A 25,440-nucleotide genomic window follows, 5' to 3' on the forward strand; every position below is an offset into this window, starting at 1 on the left:
TTTTATATCACTTGAGATCATATTCAAATCAAGATAACAATCATGTCATCAAATTAAATTATTTATCATTGCATTCAATACATTGATTGTAGAATTGTTACAAAATAGAAAAAGATATTAAAAATCATATTAATATCAAAATTTTAAAGAATAAATAAATATTTTTCAAAAAAATAATAATTTATTAGATGAACATTTTGATTACAAATTTTAATTATTTTTTTAACATTTTAAAAAATATTTATATTAAATTTCTGATTAAATTAATAATAATAATAATAATAATAATAATAATAATATTTGTATCGAAGTATGGATAGTCAGTATACCAAAAATTCATGATGTCATTCTTCACTAAAAAGCTGAAAAACGTATTATCGTATAAAATTTTTATAGTTTATTTAATATTTTATAGAGTATAGATAACTAAATATATAAAATAACACATATCCAAAACTGTAATCAAAATTAAATGAAATAATATGTCCGATGCAAATATTTAAAGGAGTGTTATTTACACTCCATTTTTTTAAATTGCACTTCATATTTATTTCTTTAGTCTAAAATTCCTAATATGTCCTCAAATAATATTTTAAAATATTGATATAAATATACAACATGTTTTATACACTTTTCTTTTATTAAATATAAAAAATATTAAATTTAATTAACAAAAACTCTCATGAAATTGTCTCATGAGTCAATTTGTAATACTTATCTTCGAAAAATATTTTTTATGTAAAAATTATTGTTTTCCACCCAAGAATCAAGATATGGACCGAGTCGACTTGTTCAATAAATATAGATCTGCGAGACCATTTCACAGGAGACTTAATCAAAACTAATTTAAGTAAATTAATTTTTTTCTACCTTGAGTAATTTTTCATAAATATGTAGACAAACGGTTTAATTAGACTATTGATTTCTAACATTTTTAAAGTATAATAACACAACTATTTATAATTGTCTCTATAGACGAAACTATCAATGTATAAAAGGTAAAAACTTATGTGAGACGGTCTCATGGGTATTATTTGTGAGACGGATCTCTTATTTGGGTCACTCATAAAGAGTATTACTTTTTATGCTAAGAGTACTATTTTTTATTGTGAATATGGGTATTGTTGACTCGTCTCACAGATTATGATCCGTGAAACGGTCTCACATGAGACTCACTCCAGAGAAAATATAAGGAAATAAAAGTAAAGTTATTGTTATAAATAATAGTATTTTTTATTCAAAAATATATCATAAGGAATTTTAAGATAATTTTTTTTTCAGATTTTTTTATTTAATATAATTAATAATAAAAAATTTGTAAATGCTTGTGTAATTCGTAATTATTGTGTATATCATTATAGATTTAAGTTTTTCGAATAAATTTGTATGTAGTGAAATAATAAATATTTATAGTCTTATCTTTTAATTATTTTTAAAATATAAATTAATTAATGATTTATTTTTTAATATATATTAAAAATAAAATATTATTAAATACAATACTTAACCTTTATTTTATTTTTTTAATATGTTATTTTTGACCAAACCTAATATATAAAAACAACATGGGAATATATATCACACATGACGCTAAAAAATTAAAATAACTCCACAAACGTTTAAAATAATTGTAATAATAATAACTCCACAAACAAAACGTTTAAAACAATAATTATTATTATAACTCCAAAACTAAAACACCACAAACGCACACCCAATTAAGGGTGTCAATTTGAGTGAGTTGGGTGGGTTGGATTTGGATTGAGCAATAATACTGTTCAAAAATTATTCAAACCAAATAGAGCTCGAACCCGAACTTGAGCAAACCCGAAAACTCTTAATCCGAACCTGAACTCGAATCAACCCGATCAATCCGATTAACCCGATTTTGAATTTTTTTAAATAAAATTAAATATAATTCAAAAAATAATAATATTTTAAATTAAAAACGTAATAACAGAATATCCCTCATATATATGATTAAATTTTAAAATCTAGTTGTAGAAAAATAAATTAAATTTACTAAATCAAATAAACAATTTTTTTAAAAATAAAAAAATGTTCAAAATAAATATAAAATTATGAAAATTTATGATATAAATGTACAATAAATATTTTTTCAGACATATAATATATAAAAATGTAGGCAATCTTTGTCAATTATATTTTTTAAAAATAAATTTAAAATTTTCGGGTGAACTCCGGTTGACCCGAACCCAATCCAACCCGATCATTTTTTCGGGTCAGGTATCAGCTCCAATATGATCTAAACCGAACCCAAAAACCTCAAACTTAAACTTTATTTTTCCGGATTGAACTGTGTCGAGTTGGAAGATAATGTCTGATTTTGACATCCTACACCGAACCCTTCTCCTCCTAGAACACGGCCACACTGATTCCTCCGTTCCTATGCTATTCTTCGATCTTAAACAATTAATCTCCTTCACAACTTAAAAACTCACGCGAGACTAGATTTAGAAGAATCTTAGCATCTGAAAATCGTGAAGGACCGCAATGACGTGAAGGAAATGGAAGGAAGAAGCGAAGTTGGTTTCGGGTGACAGAACGAATCAACTAAATGCTTGAATTTTATCGATTCCAGTGGTCTTATCGGCCTTAAACCTGAAATTCTTGAAGGTATGTGGGTATATGTTGGATTTATGTTTCAAATCTAAGAGGTTGTATTCAATGTAGGAGATTTATTGACTTTTAATGACTTTTGTAGATTTTAAAAGTCTAGACGTATTCAATTAAGACTTTTACAAACTATATAAAAGTCTAGTTGTATTCAAAATAGACTTTATAGAGTTTTAAAAAGTTAAGTGGTATTCAACATTGACTTTTAAAAACTCTATAAAAGTTCATAGGTATCAAATTTTCAGTAGACTTTTAATAACTTCATGGAATTCATTAACATACAAATATTAAAGCCTAAAGTATAACTATAAATTGTCAAAAATTGTATTTGGTTCAACTAAAGATTTGGATGGATTTTTAAAACTTCGAAATCATACCCAATATATTTATTTTTTTCTCTGTCGCTTCACATCACATCTCTTCTTATCTTTTCTCCAATCATCTATCTACATCAATCTCTCAAATTTTTGAAATATATCTCTATATATATTTTCATCTTTCGATATTTTAATTGATTGTTCATTTAATAATTTTTATTTTAATATCATAGGAAATTTTTAATTTTCGTATTGATTTTGTGATTTTTAATTTATGATTTATATAAATTAATGTAATATTCAATAATAATAAAATATGGTCCAAAAATATCACTTAATTCTTAATAATTGAATAGCCTCGCAACAATCATGCTTTTTTAAATTCTTTTTAGCATTTTTAATTAATATGTAAGCTATGGTATTTTTATACAAAATTATATCAACATAATGCAAAATAATATTATTCACATGTACATTATCAATTCAAAAACAATGTTACATATTAATCAATTGATGTGTTTTAAAAAATTTACAAACATGAATACAAACCCACATATATACACATGTTGAAAAACTATTTTTTACACAAGTTAAATTTTACACAAATTTATTTATTAATAAATATCGAAAACTATTTCAAACTGAATATGTTATATATGTCAAGTAATTATTGGTTTGAAAAAATAATAAAAAATGATATGTTATAAATTAAGTACAAAATTTATAAAATTCTATAAAAAAAATATTTCACAAAAGTATATAAAAATCTTGCAAAAAACTCTACATGAATCCACATAAATCTGTGATATTCTGTAAAAGTCAATAAAAATCTATCAAATCTATAAAATTCTATCATTTGAAAAAATTCAATAGAAGTCATCAAAAACTCTGATTTGAATACACCTCACTGCTTATTTGTGCATATGGCTTGAATTTAAGCTGAAACATACAGTTGTATGTTGTAGCAGTAGGAACAGAGCTTATTGGGTCTTTTTTGGTGTTACTGCGACTTTTACATATGGAATTTGAAGTTATGGTCTGAAGAAAGTTTGTAGTGCTCAGTGTTGCTTCGATTTGATGCCATTTTTTCACATCGTTTGGTTGAAAATTGAAAGAGATATGCTCATATTATTGAAACAGGTCCTAAATGAGAATCATGCTCGCTGCAGTGCCATGTGCTTACTGTTTTTTAAAATTTCGGGCATTATACTCTGGAAAATTGGAAATATGATTCCATTGAAAGTTGTAGAACATTGTCTTATCTTCAAAATCGAAATGACACTGAAATCACGTAATTTGGTTTAATGATGAATGAGATATACCCAATTTTCCAGAGACCGTGCAATCTCAAAGAAAGATGGCATACAAGATTAAAAGCGTGTTCTTGTGGACAAATTTAGGTCAGTTAAATGATTTTATTTGCACAAATTTGTGATGATGAATTGTTGGACTTTGAGTTTGCTTGAATTTCCAATTGGAATCACTCGATTTTGATCATGCATGAGAATGTTATGAGTTTTCTACCAATATGCGCCGAACATGAAAATGATTCCACCTTGCTTTGCATATGTGTGCTGGTTTGGGTTGTTTTCCGGCATTGTTAATCAATGAATTTCACTAATTGTTGAACAACTGAAATGTGCGGATTGAGTTAGCTTGCTAAACAAATTATAAGATTCAAAAGAACGAAAATTTGGTGAGTTTTGGTCAAGTTATGGGAAAATTCTGAAGGCATGTAAACTGAAATTTTATAATGAGTTGTTATAGACTAAGCAATTAGGCAAAAAGTTTGATATTGTTAAGGTATTTGGATGAATTAATGATATTATTGAGGATGTATCTCACTGGTAAAAGCTTGGTGTTGAGGATCGTGGAGACTGGCTATCTTGATGTATGATTTTCTTCTTATTGTTGATTTATGTGGCAATCATATGTTGAGTTGCATATTTCAGTTGGGTATCGATGTGCAAAATAAAATAAAATATTATTTTGTTACAAGATAGATTTTGGTTAGTCACATCGACACCACTGGACATTATGTTGAGTCTATAATTGGTTGATACTCATTTATATGTATTTTTGGTTGAAATCTATTGTAGTATGTTGTATGGATCTCTGCATACCTCGATTCTGTTCGACTTAGCTAGTTGTTGGCATCGAGAGTGGAGCCATCTCATGCATGGACTAGGTCGAGCATTATGTTATTGTTGATATTGGTCATTTGATTCCTCATATCGTGAGATTGCATCGCATTCATACACGACATGTATCACATATTCTATGTCATTTGTAATGATTTATTTGTTTTCTCGTATAGGGGTTCTCACTCCAGAGAGGAGGCTATCGTGTCTTTGTGCGTGGGCATGCCAGGGATGCTCAGAAGGAACTAAAAAAGTATCGGGCAGTACCAGAGCTACGTGAGAGCACATTTGGTTCTTACATTGTTGTGTTTGTTCCTAGATATCATCTATATCTACTATATTATAAAGCATGTCACCCTTAGAGTAACTTTTTTGGCGTCTTGTGTCACATTTGTGAAGTACCAAAAATACTTATATCAAACTGAAAATAAACTCAATTTTTATTTAATAAAAAGGGATAATTCCCAATTTAGTCACTCATTTTTTTGACTCGGTCCCGATTTTGTCCCTCATTTTTCAATTGACCCCCGATTTGGTCCTCAATTTTTCTTAAGTTTTGTACAATTGGCCCTTCCGTCCAATTTTGTGTTAAATTAGACGGAATGACTTGTATATCCTGTTGAAGCTACCCGATTCTAGTTGGAAACTAAAAGCACTCGCTTCATGGACATTTCGTCAAACAGTTACAGCCTATAGCTTATACAATGATTGCATGCAAGAGATCAGCGCGACCATGATTCTCTTCTCTCAAAATGTAACTTTCCTTTCAGTTGTCCCATGCAACCTTTTGATTGTGTAATTCAGGCAAAAAAACAAAGAACAAAAATTCCTGAAAAAATTAACCAAATCAAGAACGGAAGAAATTATCCTCAATTGAAATATGCCTTCAATTATCTCCCTTGTACAAAGTACAAACATTGAAAATAAAAAGTTCACAAACGAAATAAAATAACACAAACAATTGCATGCATGTCTAAAATTTGCGCAACAATTTAACACACAAGAAATTGATTAAAGAGGACGGGAGATGGATGAAGTGTGGAAGGACAAGCCGGAAGCAGCCAATTTTTCTTCCATTATTTTTGCTACTGTCTCTACCATGGAAGGGGTGAGATGATTCACCCAATCCCCTACTTGTGCTTTCGTGAACAAGTCCCTGTTCTCAAAATCAGCGATTGCACTATCCCTTTCTTGTTCACTTCCAGCTCTTTCATCTTCTCAAAGCCCCGTCCCGAATTCAGCGGCGAACTCACCGTTGAAGTTGATGGATTCACAGTTGGTGAGGCGATCCTCGGTAAGGGATGAGGAGTTTTTTAAGGTGGAGGGGAGATTGACGGAGAAAATTTCTAAGCTATGATACGGTCTGCCTACAGAAGTGAAGACGATAGTTCCGGTGGGTTCCATTGATGTTTGCAGAAGAAAATATTGAAGCTGGCTGTAGATCATTCGGCCTACACGGTGGCCTTATATCATTCGATCAAATTGAGGAGGAATGATAAGAAGATACGCGCTTTTCCTATCATTTATTTGATTTATATTTAGAGAGGATCAAAATATAATTTTAAAAAATAGTGAGTGATTATATTATAATTTTGATACATATATTAAAAAATAAATTGATAAATAAAAAAATAAAAAAATGACTTCGAGAATTGAATCTATAGATTAAATCTCAATAAACAATGATTCTATCTGCTAAATAACATATAAATTGCATTAAAATTTTAACATTTTATTAATATATATATAATTATTAAAATAGACCAGACACCTAAAATTAGTTACTTTAAGTATCTCAAATTTATAAGATAGTATAGATAGATGATCAAATTGGGAAATGAGGGATTAAATCGAGATCGTGTCATAAAATTAGGGACTAATTTGGAAATTATCCCAATAAAAAAATCATAAAAATTAATTTTAGTAAATTTATAATTTATCAATAACTAACATATTTTTTCTGCTTTCAAAAATCTTTTAAATTTCAAAAAATATTTATATATTATTATCTATATTTTAAATTTTTAGATGATTATATCACTTATCCCTTGTAATTATGATGGAAAAATATTAAATATCACTAATTTGAAAATAACAAAATTATTATGTTTATATAATTATTTCAACTATGTTACCTGAAAAGAGACAAGACAAAAACTTATGTGAGACGGTCTCACGGGTATTATTTGTGAGACATGATCTCTTATCTGGGTCACCCATAAAAGAGTATTACTTTTTATGCTAAGAGTACTATTTTTTATTGTGAATATGAGTATTGTTGACCCGTCTCACATATTATGATCCGTGAGACGGTGTCACATGAGACTCACTCAAGAGACAATACTATTGTTGTGTGTTTTCACTACCGCAAGTATACGGTGTCAAAAACTTGTTGCGTGTTTTCACTACCGCAAGTATACGGTGTCAAGTTTTAGTACTGTATGAGTACATATATCGATCCCACGAGGAGTAATTATTCAAAGTTGTATATTAATTACCATAATTGACATAGCTCAACTTTATTTAGACAAATCGAATGGTTGGTATGTAATCAATTCAAATAAAATAGCAATCACTGTAATTCTAGCACGCAGTATAGAATTCACTGAAGAAATAAATCTAGAGATATGATTTCGTCTGGCTTCCCCTATGCTAAATCGGCATTAACTAACATGTTATTAAATTGCATCGCATTTATAACCAAGAACTCGCAATGTTTCTACTCCCTCTGTCGAGTGATAAATAGAACTGTATTACCTATTACCGATATTAATATGTCTATTCAAAATCAAGCAATATGTAATAAATGCAACCAAGGTCCTCTTATGGATTCGTCAGAGTTATACGTCTTTTGCACGTTATAAATATCTAACGATATGATTTCTCATGTCCTAATTTCAATCTCATCTTTCGAGTGTTAGATTTTAATTATTCAATCAATCGAATTATGGCCAGTAATCCAAAAGCATTAATCACAAGAAATCACAAATAAACACGACGAATTAATTAGATGAAAAGTTAAAAAGTCAATAACATAGGTTCAACCAAGACTACATCAATCTCTAGAAAATAGAATTAGTTCATACTCGCAATTAAATCAATACAAAACCTGCTTGTAATCATAAAAAACGTAAAAGTAAGAAACCGAATTAAGAACGTGTTGGTAAGAGATGGAAGTGCGTCTCCGTGTCCGGATTCAGCGTCTTCTATCTCCGTTCTTCGCGTCCCGTGCTCCGTGCGCTCTCACTTTTTCTCCGCTCTGTCGAGTGGTGTGACGGCTGTGCTAAATAATATTTCGGAACCCTTTTAAGATCCACGCCGAACCCTTTTTATTTCTGAATCTCGCGTCGCGCCCATATGCGCGCCATGAGCGGCGCATATGCGCGCAGCTCTCGGCAATGTTCTTGGGGCAACTCTCGCGCATATGCGCGATCTTACTTGCGCATATGCGCGAGTCACACTGTTTGGGCCGCGCATGTGCGCGGATTTGGGAGCGCATATGCGCGACTCTTTCTGCCAGTTGCGTGCATGTGCGCGGGAATACGCCGCGCATGTGCGCCATTGCCTTGCCCTCGGCTCCTGTTTTTCTCACTTTTCTTCCCATGAGTACCATTTTAATGCATTTTCATGCCCGCGTCGTGGTCGTACCTAAGTTCCTGCACTCACACCAAAAATAACAAAAAAGCGTAATTCCGCCCGAAAAGACTAACAATCTATATGAAATATAGGACTAATATAAGTGCATAAAATGCACTTATCAACTATATTATTGTTGTGGAGTTTCTACATTTACCGGGGGTATGTCCGAGTAGTTGGATCATGTTAGTTGGCGTATTTCTGGAGTATGATATTGTAATATATTTGTTTCGAGTATGATGTTGAATGGTTTATTGTTGTTGTTGTGCCTGGCCGAACTTAGTCGTGGCTTAATAAGATACTATTGAACCGTCTTGTATAATATTTTTATAATTTATTTGATCTATTCGTTGAACTACATATAATTTGAATTAAAATTTTAATATTTTATAAATATATATAATTACTAAAATAGACCATGACATCAAAGTTAGTTATTTTAAGTATCTCAAATTTAATAAAATAATAATATAGAAGTATAGATATGTTGAGTACTTGATTTTTTGGTATGCGCTTGGGTCAAAGTTATGTCGAAATTTATTTGAGTGAGTCTCATGTAATATGTGAGACGGGTCAATCCTACACAAATTCACAATAAAAAGTAATACTCTTAGCATAAAAAATAATAATTTTTCATGAGTGATCCCAAATAAGAGATCCGTCTCACAAAAACTGACCCGACCGGCTCACACAAGTTTTTACCAATTTATTTAGGGTCCGAAAGGAAAATTTTAAATTGTTTTCTGTTTATGTAAATATTACTAACTGCATGTTATTAAATTTAAATTAGAATAACAGGGTCTCGCAACTTTTGTTGGCGGCGAAGGAGTGGAGAAATGGGGTCGGAGGGGGAGAATGGCCAGCTAAGCTCGCGGATTCTGGCATCTTGGCTAATTGGAGGGCTGGTAATTGGGTTGTCATTGCTAGGTTTAAACTTTGCCCTACCGAAGAATAGGAAGAAGAGGCCGATAAGGGTGTATATGGATGGGTGCTTCGACATGATGCATTACGGCCACTGCAACGCCCTTCGTCAGGCTCGAGCCCTCGGTGATCAATTGGTTGTTGGCGTTGTAAGCGATGCTGAAATTATTGCCAACAAAGGCCCTCCAGTCACGCCTCTTAGTGAGAGGTCTGGGTTAATATTCCCCTCTTCCTTTCCTCTCATTATATACTCTTCTTTTCTGGCGTTGGCGGCTTCATTTTATTGATGATTTTGTCTTATATTCACCCTCTTTTGCATACACACCGAATTTCTGGCGTTCTGCGTGATTATCAATTCTGTTGCGTCATGATTCGATTGAATCCCCAACCACCCAAATATCACAGCACCTTTCCACCCTCACAACGTGTAGAAGGCTTGGTTTGTAGATTACGACTAATCATAAGTAGTTGGTGAGCTATGCTGTTGACCTACTAATCGTCACTCACTGATTGTTGTTCATGGTAGCTTGATTGCTTTATGCTAGAAATTAATAAAGCGTTGTCTACATCTATTATTGCTACATAGTTTTCTGTCTTAACTAGATCACTATGTCACTTCTTTTATTTTGTTAGCTCATTACTCAGTCCAATTGCTTTTGTTCGTCAATCTTCTTGAGTAGCCTTCTGCAGTGCAGCTTTTCTAACCAACTAACTCCTGCACTTTGTGATTTTACTTGTCATAGGATGATCATGGTAAGTGCTGTAAAATGGGTGGACGAAGTTATTCCTGATGCTCCATATGCTATCACTGAAGATTTCATGAGAAAACTGTTTGATGAGTACAATATTGATTACATTATCCATGGGGATGATCCCTGCATTCTTCCAGATGGGACTGATGCTTATGCCCTTGCCAAGATGGTTGGACGATATAAGCAGATTAAGCGCACTGAAGGGGTCTCAAGTACTGACATTGTCGGTTCGTTCTTGCAACTTCTCATAGATTTAGTGGCATGTGATGTGACTATTCCATTAATATTTCCAAATCCATATATACATATATAGACGGGACTTAAGAGCACAGCGGAAGGTCTAATTTGTAGTGGTTTTCCAAGAAAACTATTTGTCACACATTGATATCACTTCAGCAGTCACTCTTTTAGCGCTTGTGTTTGGAGACTTCCCGTTTTTTGGTCAATTGTAAAACTTAACATTAGACTCCTAGATGCTATTAATGTAATTGTCTACGACTTAAAAGTATGTTTTTGTGGCTTTGCATAATAGGTCGTATGCTTCTCTGTGTGAGAGAGAGGTCAACTGGTGGCAGTCATAACCACTCTTCTCTGCAAAGACAATTCAGTCATGGTCATAGTCCACAAATCTGAAGATGGTGGTTCTGGTAGTGGAACAAGAATATCTCATTTTTTACCTACATCTCGCAGGATTGTCCAATTTTCCAATGGAAAGGTACTAAAATTCACCAAGGAGTGCCTTCCACGTAAACCAAATGATACTTCTATCTATTCACATTTGCAGGATCATTTTGAAAACTAGCCAAAGAAATGTAGCTCTAGCTATTGATGAAGTTCTCTATATTACCAAAATAATTCAAAATTATTTCTTTAGATTAAGCAAATATATTTTCTTTGCCTTCAACCATTACAGCTTTTCTCTGTCCATAACAACCAAAAAAAAATGACTTCATACTGCCGTTTTCCTTATCCAACTATCTGTCTTTTCTTGTATAAGCTCCAAGAAAGCAAAACTTTTCAGTTCAAATGGCATTATCCATTAGCCGGTATGAACCAAGCTGTAGTCTACCTGTTGTATCAAGAAATTATTCGGATATTAACACCTGAACTCACCCAAATTATAAGTGAAAAAAGGTAGCTCATAATTCTACTTGGGTTTTTGTACACAATTTGCGTCATCCGTTTAATTTCCCTGCTGCGTTCATTTCTAGCTTTGAATTTCACCTGGACTGATATGTTGAGATCCTGATTCATGCTAATATGTATCTTCCTACTGTATTGCATGATATTTAGTTCCACTCTGATTGCCATGTTGAATGATGTTGCTTAATATCTGAAGTTTACGACTTTTGACTTTTCAGGGGCCTGGACAAGATGCTCGTATAGTTTATATAGATGGTGCATTTGATCTATTCCATGCTGGACATGTGGAGGTTGGTGATTGTTATAACTCGATTTGTTGACTTGAAAAGATTTTGTTGTGGATAACAATGGTGAAATGCATGCATTTGATGGCTGACACATATGGCTATTTATTTTCTAACTATTGGTTATATCTTACCCGCCCTTTTTTTTTCAACATGTTATTAGTTTTTTTTATGCGCTTGAAGAGCTTGTTTATGCTTTTAGAAAATTATATCCCCCGTTCATGCCTACAGTTATGCATATAATTTGATAAAAGTGATGGTTTCCTTACCAAGGTTTTTCCATGTTTACTCTGTATGCTCATATTTACAGATACTTAGGCTTGCCAGGGGGCTTGGTGACTTTCTGCTTGTTGGTATCCATACCGACCAAACTGTCAGGTGGAAACATTTTTCAGATGCTTTATATTTTTGCCTTCCCCAATTGTCCTATTCCTCGAATGAATATGATTTTCTATCCCGTATTTCACTAAATTGATGACTTTTTGAGCCTTACAAATGGGCAAGCTATAGCTCAAGGCTATGTTATCGTGTCATTATATAAAAATCTACATTCCAGGACAAATGTACTAAGCCAATCGTGTTTGGTCTACTTATAGAGCTCTTTGTATCAGGTTCCCTAAATTACCTTCATTTCCTCCCAACAAAAGCCCCTGTTCATTTCTTAATTTTGCCAGGAAATTGATGATCCATTTCACATCAATATTTTTCGAATCTCTGTTTCTGGAAATGAGTACCGTAAGAACACTTCACTTGCTCTAGATGCTTGATCATTTGAGTGGCTAATTCAACTGATTAACATGTCAATTTCTATTCTTTTTGAAGGTTTTACACATACTTATGTCATTTTTCCATATACATTGGATCCATTTGTTTCATAGTTCTGTATATTTCTTTTCCATGTTCCTAGTATGATTTCTTTTTTCAAAACAACAGATTGTATTCATTCTCAGCATGTTAGCTTTAATACCAGGTAGTTGATGTATGGGGACTGGATCTTGTTACCTTGTTACCATTTATTGCATGTTAGTCTTGTCATCATTCTAATCTTTTACCTCGTGGCCTCGAAATGTGGTGTGGATATGTATCTTGTGAGGCAGTTTGAGAGTGTCATCTGGCTTCAACCTTAATTTTCTAATGCTGGAGAAAATTGATAATAACCTTTTAAGCTTTATTTGATGTTTTCTGTCGAATGCTTGAATGGGTGGTTTTAGATATAGTGGAAATGGAAGGCTAAATGCCTAAATCCATTTTTTGGTCTGCCTGGCTTTTGTCTTTGGTCACTTCTTCAATGTCTTAGGGTTTCAGGGAGCTCCTAAAGTTGAATTCTGAATCTTAATTGCTCTTCCTAATAGTTATTGATCTAATGACTATGTAGCATTTGCAAATGCTTTAAAAAAGTCAAGGTTCTAAAATTTGCTAGGCGCTAGTAGAGCGTTAGGCCGTGTCTAGGCACGACAGATTCCACGATATCAATATAATAAGATGAAGTTTGATGTGTTAGAGTAAGCTAACAAATTGCATTTCTTGTTGGACTTTAGTTTATGGTAAATAAAAAATTACTTTTCATTTTTTTTTATTTTGTTGGGTTTTTAATTTCTTTTTTTAAAAAAGAAAAAAAATATCATAGGACCACCTAAGGCCGCTTGGGCGTCCATGCTGCCTAGGTTGGCTGACTAGCACTTTTCGGTGCTGTCGGCCAGCACCTAGCGCCTCAACCTCCCTAGTCCAATTTTTAGAACACTGAAAAAAAGTTATCATGTATTTGTTCTTTATGAAAATTTTCAACCTTTGTAAAGAAAAAGTCCATAATCACTTTTTCTAAACAAATGCAAACAGTACCAATATTGCTTTGAGACAGATGGTACATTGTATTGCTATAATTAACAATCCCAATTTCCTTCAATTGTCTTCATTTTTGGTCGTTAGCTGAAGCCATATAAAAAAATTGTCATTATTCTTGTACAACTGGAGGGGTATTTTATGACTTATTGCCATTGTGACGTTCTGCAGTGCAAATAGAGGAGCACACCGTCCAATTATGAATCTACACGAACGAAGCTTGAGTGTTTTGGCTTGTCGCTATGCGGATGAGGTCATAATTGGTGCTCCATATGAGGTTTCAAAAGATATGGTGAGTATGGTTTATCATAATCTTGATAAATAGTTATCTTAATTGAAAGTATCTCTCTTGGTGTCTAATGTTGATTTGAGAAAACAAGAGTCTTCTAGAGAAAACAATGAGACCACCTATGTTGGAATGAAAGAAATGAGGAAGGAATAAAATAAGATTATTTTTAATAACTAAATCACTTTTTAATTAAAAACTTTGAGATAATAATTATTTGAGAATTTATTATTATCATTACTAGCACTCAAGCACACATCGTGTGTGCGAAATAATAAATAAATATAAATTTATATTCAATAATTTAATATTTTAGTATTTTTTTACTATAAATTATGCGAAGAAAAATTATTTTTATGTAATAGGAAAAAATTAAATTAAAATAAACTTAAAAGATGATGAATTATTTACAAAATAATTTCAAAAATAATTTCCTATTATTGTTGTGAAGTTATTTTTATTTTACAAGTCATATTAATATTAATTTTATTTCAGTATAATAATAATTTGTTTATTTAAAATAATTATTTTGCAATAAATTATTGTTAAATAATAATCATTTATTATTTATTTTTATATACATATATTTATTGGAAATACATTATTGTTAAAAAATTATTACTGATTTTTTTTATTTTTCTACATATCTATTAGCATGATTATTAGATTATTATTTTTTTTTATCATTTTTATTATTTATTTAGTATTATGATTGTTATTAAATTATTATCATTTCTACATTATTAAATATTTATTATTTATTCTTGTTATTTACATACTTAAAAACGAGAGCCGACGCATGACTTAGCCCAAGGGCTGTGTAAGGCGCAGAAAAGCGCGCCTTTTGGATGTATAAGGCGTGATACAGTTTAAAAGCCGAGCTCAACCAATTTTGAAGTCCAATTACTAAAGCCCATAACTATTTGATAACCGGAAAACCTTGACTGCATTTATTGACATGTCGACTCTTGATCTCCCCCAATCTCCCTCAAACTTCAAACTCTAATTACACCAGTAAACAACAGAAAATCAGAAATAGCAAGTGCAAAAAAACAGGTTTGATTTCTCGCTTTCTACCGATTCCAACAAGGCAGTCGTTAACCCTTATTGGAGTTTTATTTCTTAGCAAACTATGCACTTACGGGACGCTAATGAATTTGAGATGTTGAAGTTTTTCTTTTTATGATTTACTTTAGTTGATTTTTTATTTATATAGTTTGATATCTTTGTAAAATATATTTACTTATGTATTTATGACATAATTCACTATATATGTGGATTTTTTAAATTTATGTCAAATACGCTTGATTTCGATAAAACGTACGCTTTGCCTCGCGGCTCAGACCCCAAGGCACCCTAGCGTTTTAGTGCGTCTTGCGCCCCAAATAATTATAGTTATTTATAAGAATGATAATATCATTATAATTAAATTGTCAATGCGGTAAGGTTTAGATAGTTTAAAATAAATAGAAGAGAGAATCATTTTGTAAAATCGGTGGAATGACTATTCCATAAACATGGGAATAGCCATTGTCATGGGATTCCCATGGCATACAAAGTATTGGTATAGGGAATGAGTTAGGAATGTCATCCATTTCAGCTCCATTCCCTCGTACCAATCATGACTTGCATTTAGAAAACATTGACAATAAGGACGTGGACCTTCTGGTTTTCCCATATTGCTTCATTCCCTCATACCAAGCATGACTTGAGTGTAGAAAACATTGAAAATAAGGGCATGGACCTTCTAGTCTTGCCATATTTCTTGTTTGGATGTATAAGGCGTGGTACAGTTTAAAAAGCCAAGTTCAACCAATTTTGAAGTCCAATTACTAAAGCCCATAACTATGTGATAACCGGAAAACCTTGCCTGCATTTATTGACATGTCGACTCTTGATCTCCCCCAATCTCCCTCAAACTTCAAACTCTAATTACATCATTAAACAACAGAAAATCAGAAATACTAAGTGCAAAAATAGAGGTTTGATTTCTCGCTTTCTACCGATTCCAACAAGGCAGTCGTTAACCCTTATTGGAGTTTTATTTCTTAGCAAACTATGCACTTACGGGACAATAATGAATTTGAGATGTTGAAGTTTTTCTTTTTATGATTTACGTTGGTTGATTTTTTATTTATATAGTTTGATATCTTTGTAAAATATATAATTTATGCTTTTATGACATAATTCACTATATATGTGGATTTTTTAAATTTATGTCAAATATGCTTTAGTTCGATTAAACATATGCTTTGCCTTGCGGCTCAGACCCCAAGGCACCGTAAGGTTTTAATACGTCTTACGTCCCAAATAACTATAGTTATTTATAAGAATGATAATATCATTATCATTAAAATGTCAATGCGGTAAGGTTTAGATAGTTTAAAATAAATAGAAGAGAGAACCATTTTGTAAAATCGGTGGAATGACTATTCCAATTTTTTTTTTTTTTTGATAGGAAACAATATTTTATAAATGAAGTGTTAAAAATGATTACAACAGTGGACTAGAAATTCACTGTCATCAATTATAGAAGATGATGACTGTCCTAATATAGCATCCTATAGCATTAATAATTTACTAATACACATAATCCCACTGTCTTATCAAATCAAAAACTGAGACATTCTTGAAATCTTTGTGAATTCCAATCCACATGGCAACGTTAATCTTGATTTTCTCCCAGCATTTGTCGATATCCGTTTGTCTTTCTTCGAAGATTCTTTGATTTCTTTCCAACCAAACCGTCCAGCAAATGCAATGAACCACAACTTGCCAAAATATTCTTCCTCTCTTACCCGTGATCTGTCCCAAATCCATGCTGAATAAATCTTTGGTTGATTTAGGTGTTACCCAAACCAACCGCAGCTCCTGCAAAGCTTTAACCCATAATGAAAACGAGAATGAACAATGGATGAGAATGTGGTCCTGAGTCTCCGAATCATTTCTGCATAGAACACACCAATTGGGGCACAATGCAAGCCCGGGGCATCTTTTTTGAATCGTCTCCGATGTTGGTAGCTTACCTAGAGTTGATGTCCAAGAAAAAAGCTGGATCTTACTAGGAACAGGGACTTTCCAGATAGCATCGAAGAGTAGAAATTTTGGGTGAAAGTTATCTGAGAAAAAAGACTCGTAGAAAGAACTAACAGAAAACAAACCCGACGAATCCCCGCTCCACTGAATAAAATCGTCCACCCCCTCAACTAATCTAACCGGCTCTAAAACTTCTAATAACCCTGTCATAGTTAACAAGAATGTGAGCATTTCTCTTACCATCCGTTCAATTTCATCCATCTGATGATGAGCATATCGATAAGGTCTTATACTGATACCGGCCCACGACCTTCCTTTATACTTTATAGCATGATCTTGTCGCCTACTATGGGGTAATTCACGAGGTTCTTGGAATATCCCCTCATAGTTAACAAGAATGTTGTTCATTGCTTCCTCACCTTCCCTCTTGTCTGCCCCACCCTTCTCCATTCCTCTCCGCTTGAGTAATATTGCTCCGTAGAGTTCCACCTCACTCAACTTGGCGATCCCCTTGAAGGAAACCATGGACCTGCTAAGGGATTGATCCGTTTTTAAGATTACTGTTTGATCACGCCAGCTAAATCGCATCTCCATTTTATTCCAATTCAACAAGACTATCACCCAATGTACGAAGCCAATCAACTCAAATAAGATCAATACCTCATAACTCAAACAAATATCCTTCAATCTGAATTCGACATTGCCCCATATCCTACTCCAACTCTCTGCACACCCCTGACCCGACACCGGAAACCCATCCCCAAGACACAACCCAAAAAACACACTCTCGTCAATTACGATCCCTAACTGCGCTATTAATTTTTTTGAGACGAAGTTGTGGCTTGCGCCACTGTCCACCATTGCTACTACCTCTCGTCCAGCCACCTTCGCCCTCATTTTCAATGTTTGTGGGTGGTTTATGTCATTAACAGAATACAACGGTAACTCTAGAGTGTTGTATTCAGCATTGGGTTCCCCTGTCCCCACTGCTTCCCGCATAGCCTCCATTTTTTCCTCTAACTGGACTTGCTCTTACTCGCCGTCTTCTCCTTCCTCTTCTGCTTAAATCGTCACTCTCAAACTCTCGTTGGCACATCAGTGCATCGGGTGGTAGGGTTCTCCACATTTAAAGCACAATCCCTTTTCTCGCCTGTGCAAGAATGTTGATGAGATACAACCCTGCCATCAATATATTTTTGATATGCTATCCTTGTCGTCCCTCCACCCCGATCTCCTCCACCACTTCCTCCCGAGTGTCCCCCAGACTCACCACCGTAAGATTGCGGTGTAAGTGGATTTCATATCCTTTGCTCTCCTAGACTCACTGTCCCCAGACTGATATTGGGCCATGGGTAATTTTTGTTACATTCCCTATCATGCACTTGGGCATGATTGGCCCAGCCCACGTTAGTTACTGATTTTTGTGCATACCCCAGGCTCGATCCCAATTTATTTCTTCGCTGATCCACTGTCGTCCCATACAATTCCCTATCCATCCCCCTTGCTAACATCATCATGCGATCCACTGTTCGGGGTGCATGCACAATCATCCTCTGACGTATCTCCTCCCTCAACCTTCTCATGAAATTGCCCCAACATTGATCCTCCTGGACATCACCAAGCTGTGCAATCAACATCTCAAAGCGCTCGATGTAAGCGTTTATCAACCGCGGGCCTTGGTTTAGTGACGCCATTAGCTCGAAAGGATTGGCATCATATCCACCGTAGCGTTTGATTAGTTCCTTCACAAATGTGTCCCAATCCATGTTTGGGATCTTTACGTTCATTCATTGAAACCAATGCACCGTGGTACCATGCATACAAATGTAAGCCAATTTGAGAGTACATTCCAGTGGTGTATCATGAACTTCGAAGTACTGCTCCATCCTCCCCAGCCATCCCAACGGGTCCTCTCCTTCAAACCCAGTAATTCAATTTTTTTTAATGCTGCCCTCACTTCTTCAGCAACTTCTTCCCGTCCCCCTGCCTGGCGCGCCACGCTCTCATCCCTCTACCCCTTGTTTCTCTCCACCGTCATTGCTCATAACAGCCGCTCCCCCTTGTGCCTTGATTATATGTTCCGTTATTTCCCTCAGGCTTAGTAATCCCTCCACAGCCTTATCGATCTTATCCAATCTACCCTGCAATTGCGACATGTTGTCTTGCACCCCCATCAATGCCTTTTCCATGCACTTGCACCAATTGTGTTTACCATGAATCTATGTCAAAGTTGTGTACATGAGAAGTTTGTTAAGTTTTTTTCCCCTCTGAAAAAATGTTTGGGGTAGGAAAGGTGGGGAGGGGTTAAAATGGCTCAGTGTAATAAAATCCAGATGACATCTCTTCCATGGCATACACGCTTGTTACAGTTTCGATCTCATTTGAAGTTCTGGTTGCTGTAGATAACGACCTTCAATATCTCGTTGGTTGTGCATGGAACGGTGGCAGAGGATAATGATTTTCAGAAGGTATATTTATTGGACCCTATTGATCTCTGGAGGTACATTGTTAGTTACAAAAAGTTGTTTATGGTTGTTGATTTTATAGGAGAAGAGGAATCCTTATTCTGTCCCAATCAGCCTGGGTATTTCCAAGATCTTGGAAAGTCCTTTGGACATTACCACTAGCACAATAATCAAGAGGATTGTATCAAATCATGAGGCATACCAGGTTTTATTTCTGATATTGTTTTAAGAGAAGAAAGATTTCTATGAAATGTGATTCTTTAATGATGAAGCTGGCGTCTGGTTATTGCGCAGAGACGAAATGAGAAAAAGGCTGAAAGTGAGAGAAGGTATTATGAAGATAAATCCTTTGTTTCGGGTGATTGAGATTCACTTGACAATATTGGAGGTAAACACATGAAACCATCTATTTTTGCCACAATCCGGGAACTTTTGCTAGTGGTTGTGGTCCTTGTGGATCTAATTTTACCGTTTTTAGATTGCCGGTTACTTGATAATTTGGTGCTATCTGCTGCTGTGGCCTGTGAACATCTACAGATATTCAAGATAGTTCTTGCAGTTTTAAAATCTTCATTATTTTGTTTCTGTTGGAGTCTTAGAATACGCGGCATGTTAAACTCCTTATCTTTCGAAGAAGAATGCAAGGAAACTTTGAGTTTAATTGTTGAATTAATTTTCCTTTCTTTCTTTTTTTTTTTGGAGAAGACTAGGAAAAGAAAGGCATGGACAGTTTAGACTTTCTTTCTTTGATATAACCCGTACAATTTCCTATGTATTGTATGTTCTTTTTTAATATCAAACTCTAATCATTCAATTTTCTGATTTCATTCATGCGTTAAAATTTTAATATGTATGATTTAAACAGTGTGTGTGTGTGTGTGTGTGTGTGTGTGATATTTACCGAAGAACAATATTATATAACAAATAGGATAATGAATACTTGAGGTGTTTTTAATGTGGTTGATAGGAGGGTTATTGAATGCTTAACTTACGCCCAGCCCAGCATAAACGCCAAACACAATATAATTAATCATAATGTATAAATTACCTATATTATTTTTTCTACTGGTGATAGTACATAGGATATTCCTTTCGAATAACATGTTGGGTGTCATAATTGTCCTTGCTTGGTGGAGCGATCGAACCGTAGTACTTGAGTTGTTGTGGGGTTTAAAAGATTTGACTTGCACCATTATCACCAGCTATAGCTTTTGGTAAAGCGGCAAGCGTTCGATCCTACATAACATATATGGCCAGTTATGAATCTCATACTTCGATTATTGAATCGGAAATACATGTGGCAAGTTTTATAGTAAGGATTTTTTAATTTGGGAAAAAATTTGTTATAATTGACTATCGAACCATACAACATTATAAACCATCGACGATTCGACTCCTCATCGGGGATTTCTATCCCATTAATGAACTAACAAGTGACTTCAGGGAGGTGTCGTTCAATTTGACGTACCAGAATATTTCGACATTACATGATATTTGCAATATAATAATTGTTGAAGCTATGCGTTGGAGCGAAAGTATAAATATTCCTTTATTGAATCAGAAGAATTAATTGGATTGGACTACTGTACAAACACTATTTATAGGCTTACTATAAGTGGAAGAAACGTCAAGTCTACAAACACGATTATTAATATGCCTTCACTATACTCAACACTCCCCCCTCAAGGTTGCAACCCAAAATAACACAGCAACCTTGAGAGTAAAACATACAGAATACATGCAACCTTGAGATTAAAACATACAGAAAGCATTTCAATAGTTGCTGCAGGGTTGATGTAAGTCACGAACACCAACTTTGGAGATCAGATATGAATGTTGAGAACTCCCTAAAGCTTTGGTAAAAATATCACCCAATTGTTCAGTGGTTGGAATATGCGCAGTAGTTATAGTTCCATCTTTAACCCGTTCACGCACCAAATGATAATCGATTTCAATGTGTTTCGTGCGTTCATGATACATGGGATTAGCTGCAATTTGTATAGCAGCAGTGTTGTCACAAAACAGAGTTGTGGGAGCTGTCAACTTAAGACCCATGTCTGCCAAGAGACCAGAAATCCATACTACTTCACAGGTCGTAGAAGTCATCGCATGATACTCGACCTCTGCAGAGGACCTGGAAACAGTGTTTTGTTTCTTGGTCTCTCAAGACAATAGGGAGTCTCCCAACTTAACATAATATCCTGTGAGAGAACACGAGTCATTGGGCATGAGGCCCAATCCGAGTCACAATAGGCAGAAAGAGAAGAAAACTTGTTCACAGACAGCATGATACCCAAACCAGGTGATCCCTTGAGGTATCGAACCACACGAATAGCTGCATCCATGTGCGATTGCTTTGGGGAATGCATAAAATGAGTCAAGTGTTGTATTGCATAACATATGTCGGGTCGTGTAATTGTTAAATACAACAAACGACTCACCAATCGTTTATAAACACTCGCATCTTTTAACAAATCATCTTCAGAGCCACCATGATCAGACTTATGCATGATAACATCTAGTTCATGGGTTGTGAATTTCTTATTCTGTTCCATTGGCGTGTCAAATGGCCGAGCTCCTGCTACTCCAGTCTCTGCAATGAGTTCCAGCGCATATTTGCGCTGATTCAAGTAAATTCCTTCTTTAGATCTCGCAACTTCAATCCCTAAAAAGTATCTTAGACTCCCAAGGTCTTTAATCTGCAACTTAGAGTGTAAAAAACTTTGAAGAGCCTGAATGCATTTCGCACTACTCCCTGTGACAACAATATCATCCACGTAAACAACAAGGAGAGTAACAGAATCTGGTTCATGCTTGAAAAATAATGAGTAATCATGTTGTGATTGACGAAAGCCTGCCTCAAACATAACATCAGCAAATTTATTGTTCCACTGCCGTGAGGCTTGACGTAAACCGTACAAGGACTTCCTTAACTTGCAGACTTTACGTTCCCCTTGTATCTTATAGCCTTCTGGAAGACTCATATATATATCCTCGTCTAAATCGCCCCTGCAAAAAATCATTAGTAACATCCATTTGCAACAGGGGCCAGTGATTGACCGCTGCAACTTTCAATAGACATCTAATAGTCACAATCTTTGCCGTTGGCGAAAATGTATCATGAAAATCGATCCCTGGATGCTGTGTATAACCCTTAGCCACAAGTTTTGCCTTAACTCGATCCAATGTCCCATCAGACTTAAGCTTAATCTTGTAAACCCATCGGCATCCAATAGATTTGACATTTGGTGGTAATTCAACCACGTCCCAAGTATGATTACTCTCCAATGCTGCCAATTCTAAGTTCATAGCATTTTGCCACCTAGAATATGTGATAGCCTCATGGTAAGAACTTGGCTCTCTAACTGAAGACATGGCAGCAAGATAGTCTTGGTATGATGAAGAAAAATTCGAATATGTAAGGTACTTAGATATAGGGTAAGAACAAATGGCTGAATTGGTTTTGGATGAATTAGAACAAGAGAAATCCTTTCAACCAAATGGGAGGAACAATGGTTCTACAAGACCTGCGCAGTGGTGGATCGACTGAAGCCTCAGAATGAGTGTTGGGATTTGACCCAACAGCTTCCAAGTCAATGAATAGAGAAGAGTCTTTTATAAAAGGAGTGGTCCATGGAATATTATCAGAAACTTGACAAGGTTCGGGCACAAAGGGAAATATGTTCTCATGGAAGGTTACGTCCCTAGAAACAAATACCCGTCTCGAATGCAAGTCGAAAACCTTATACCCTTTTTGGACAGTAGAATATCCCAAGAATACACGACGAGCAGCTCTAGGAGAAAATTTGTGTCCAGCTGGTAGAATAGAAGCATAACAAAAACAACCAAATGTTCGAAGATGGTCAAAACCAGGAGTTTTATGGAAAGCACCTCAAAAGGAGTCTTATTTATAAAAACAGGCGTAGGAGTTCTATTAATCAGGTACACAGCTGTTAACACACAATCCCCCCAGTATTTTAACGGGACATATGACTGAAATCTCAATGATCTAGCTACATTGAGAATGTGTCTATGTTTTCTTTCAACTAGCCCGTTTTGTTGTGGAGTATATGGACAAGAACTTTGATGGATTATGCCAAGGGATTGAAAAAGATTATTGCAACCAGAGTTGAAGAAATCTGTTGCATTGTCTGTTCGAATTGTTTGAACTTTGGTAGAAAACTGAGTGTCAATCATGACAAGAAAAATCCGAATCATACCAAGTGTATCTAGCTTGGAATGCATAAGGAACACCCATGTACCTCGAGAAAACTCATCTACAATGGTCATAAAGTATCTTTCTCCATTGTATGTAGGAGTGTTGAATGGACCCCATCCCATATATCCATATGCACTAACTCAAACACCCTAGAAGTCTTAGTATAACTTTCAGAAGGTAAACTCAATCTAGGTTTCTTTGACATGGGGCAAACAGAACAATGAGGTAATGTATCAATTCTAGACACAAATGGAAGTAATTTCATTCTCGAAAAAGACATATGACCCAAACGTGTATGTCAATCATAAAGGCTGATAGAGGAATTAGAAACAAAAGGTTTTTCTACTGTCAAAGTATTACATCTTGTTTCAAAAGGAAAAATTGTGGTTGCAATGTTGAAGAATTTGGAGCGAAGTGATAGAGACCACCCTTTTCTCTACCAATCCCCATATCCTCCCAGTCTTGAGGTCCTGAAACAAACAGAAAAGTGGATAAAAGGTGACAAAGCAGTGATGATTCTTGGTGAGTTTGGACATGGATAAGAGATTGAATCGAAAATGGGAAATATATAACATGTTTTCGAGTGTAACAGCACTTGTTAGAGGCATTGTTCCTATCTTGCTTATATATGTTTTACTACCATTTGGCATCCTCACAGATTTAGTGGATTCTGCTATGAGCTTCGAATTTTGCAGCAGGGAAGGGTCTCCAACCATGTGTTCATTTGCACTAATATCTACAATCCATGCATATGGAGCACAATTTGAACTTTTATCTGCCATATTCACCATTGGAGCCTGTGGTTGATTGAATAGTGGAATTTCCAAGCAATTTCAGAATCTCCGCATACTGTGCAGCAGTGAAAATTTGAGACCCACTCGGTGTGCTTGCTTGTTGAGTTTCAGCAGATCCATCATCCACCAAATTGGCTTCTCGTTGAACCTTTTTGTTCTTCTGAAACTCCTTGCCAAATTTCTTATTGTAAGCTTTTCCTTGGGATGGTTTATACATCTTATGCCCCAGTGGATAACCATGAATTCGGAAGCTGTAGTCTATTGTATGTCTAGTCCAAACACAATGATCACATTTCATCTCTTTCTTGTAATCTGTACTCTTATCCTTATTTTGCATAGAGTAAAACACTGAGGTTGGAACTTCAATTGGAGAAAGCGATCGATGCAATTCTGTGAGAGCATGGAGAATGCCTGACCAACATTTGGCAGAGGATTCATTATAAGGATCTGGCTCCTGATGTTTACGTAGCTCTCATTCAACCCCATCAAGAACTGAAGTAGACGTTGTTGTTGATCATGCTCCACGTACTGTCTGGTCGTAGCACACTCACATGAAGGTAGTGTTATTAACGAGGAATACTCATCCCATAGTTGCTTCAATTTGCAGTAATAACTCGAGATTGTGTTATTGCCCTGAACTAAGCGACCTATATCGCGATGAAGAGAAAAATTTTGGAACCGTTTACCTTATCAAATTTATCCTTCAGATCTGTCCAAACAATCGAAGCGTCTGTGGAATACACTATTCCTCCAAAAATCTCCGTTGATACGGAGTTCATAAGCCATGATAGGACCAGAGCATTGCATCGTTCCCATTGCTGTAACATGAGATTGCCGGCAGCTGGTCGCCTACACGTACCGTCGATGAACGCAATTTTGTTCTTCGCACGCAGCGCAATTAGCATTGCTCTGCTCTAAATCCCATAGTTTGCAACTTCAGTTAATTGTTCAGTAATTAGATTCAAACCTG

At 34.9% G+C, this 25,440-nt stretch overlaps 1 pseudogene; it reads left to right on the top strand.

The window, feature by feature from the left end:
* Positions 1 to 2,362: 2,362 nt before the first annotated feature.
* LOC140838788 (ethanolamine-phosphate cytidylyltransferase-like) lies at positions 2,363 to 20,284 on the top strand (annotated as a pseudogene).
* Positions 20,285 to 25,440: the final 5,156 nt, after the last annotated feature.

Source organism: Primulina eburnea, chromosome 8, assembly GCF_022965805.1.
Source record: "Primulina eburnea isolate SZY01 chromosome 8, ASM2296580v1, whole genome shotgun sequence".
In the NCBI taxonomy this organism is placed as follows: domain Eukaryota; kingdom Viridiplantae; phylum Streptophyta; class Magnoliopsida; order Lamiales; family Gesneriaceae; genus Primulina; species Primulina eburnea.